The 1,597-nt window shown below is 32.1% G+C and overlaps 1 long non-coding RNA gene across 1 annotated transcript; it reads right to left on the bottom strand.

Moving 5' to 3' along the window:
* Nucleotides 1–835: 835 nt before the first annotated feature.
* Nucleotides 836–1,504, bottom strand: LOC106789400. Its single transcript, XR_001381988.1, has 3 exons — nucleotides 1,319–1,504; nucleotides 993–1,222; nucleotides 836–896 (listed from the first exon to the last, which is right to left on the bottom strand). It is a non-coding gene; the product is annotated as an uncharacterized LOC106789400 (long non-coding RNA).
* Nucleotides 1,505–1,597: the final 93 nt, after the last annotated feature.

Below are 1,597 nucleotides of genomic sequence, written 5' to 3'. Positions count from 1 at the left end.
CATGATTGAGCACTGGAGGGACTTTAAATTTTCTGACTCACTACGTAAGAAGTTCTACGATGGCTCCAAAACACTCCTACTTTACAGCAAGTATTGAAAAAGATCCATCGAAGATCCACCGAAGATCCATCGAAAAATTCATCCCACATCTTTAATAAGGTAGAAAGTCCGTCTTCATATCTGTAAAATAAAATAGAACAAAACGATAAGTTATCTGCAATATGATCTAAAATCATATGAAATAAAATCGAATGAAATGTTAATAAAAATGAATACTTACAATGCATTCCAATGGGATGCAGCTCAATTGCACCATGGCGATGCACCACCTCGCGTGAATCTAAAAACGCGGTATAAACGAAAATAAGAAACTATAGATGAGTTTCTTATCGCGATACCGATATTAAATGATACGGCGAACAACACTGAATCTAATTCGCGTTTGATTTTAACTTATTACTCGCCCGTTCACTGACTTTACAACTAATTCAAAGACTGCTTTGCACACAGTMTATTGAAACWAACAAATTTCACACTTTATTTTAATCCCGAAACGCGTTGAATTTAAAATCTTCATTGATGCACTGAYTCTAATACGCGAACAGTCTGTGCGACTGTTTAAATATAAAAATGCAACTTTACTCGAACAAATTCTAATGCAATTACACACTGCATTGGTCGCAGTTAATTTAATATATTAATTGCAAAAATAGTTCGCGAACGCGACGGAATTGAAATTAACGAACGAACGTGCTTCTAATCCGTGATTTTAATGATATTTCAACGATCAAACACTCCCGTATATTGTTTCGCGCACGATTGCAATGCACGAACACTTGTAACACTTCACAAACACTATTCACACACTTCCAACGCTGCAATATTCCCATGATGATCTAAAACAGAAATAAAAACAGAATTATGAATATCATTGTTGCAAGAAAAAATTATTATAATTATTAGGAAAGTGTTTAAAATAATAATTGACTTACGTATATTCTTCAGTGATGAATGCACGATGGATATCCTATCCTTAAGATGACGATGAGCACACATTTAAAAAGAATAAAAGAAACTTAAGGAGTTTCTTTACCCGAGCAAACGAAACTTTTTTAACATTCGACGATCAACACTGATTCTACTTTCCGATTCTTTTATTTTTTAATTTAACGATGCAACACACGAGTACCTCATTGCCTACGCGCTCGATTGCAATGATGTTCTGAAACAGAAAAAGAAAAAGAACAATTAATATCATCGTCCTAATAAAAAACCATTGCAGTTATCATAGACATTTTTGATAGAAAACTATACTTACTTTTAGTCTTCATTGATGACTGCAGGATGGGTTTCCTACCCTTARGATGACGATGAATAAAATAAAATWAAATAAAACAATCTGTAAAGCTGAAACATACTAAAGATTATATTATAGTACAATATTCCCTGTTAATCATTCCTGAAGGCAWTTCACACACTTTAAAAAATATTCTATCATAAAAAATTAATATAAATTCAAGCAATATTAATTGTTTTAATCTCACTACTTGTATAAAATTACATACAAAGTATGTAATGTTTGTAAAAATATTAATTG

This window comes from Polistes canadensis, unplaced genomic scaffold (genome assembly GCF_001313835.1).
Source record: "Polistes canadensis isolate GaletaPanama2010 unplaced genomic scaffold, ASM131383v1 scaffold_182, whole genome shotgun sequence".
In the NCBI taxonomy this organism is placed as follows: domain Eukaryota; kingdom Metazoa; phylum Arthropoda; class Insecta; order Hymenoptera; family Vespidae; genus Polistes; species Polistes canadensis.
This window is presented reverse-complemented; position numbering and strand designations above follow the sequence as displayed.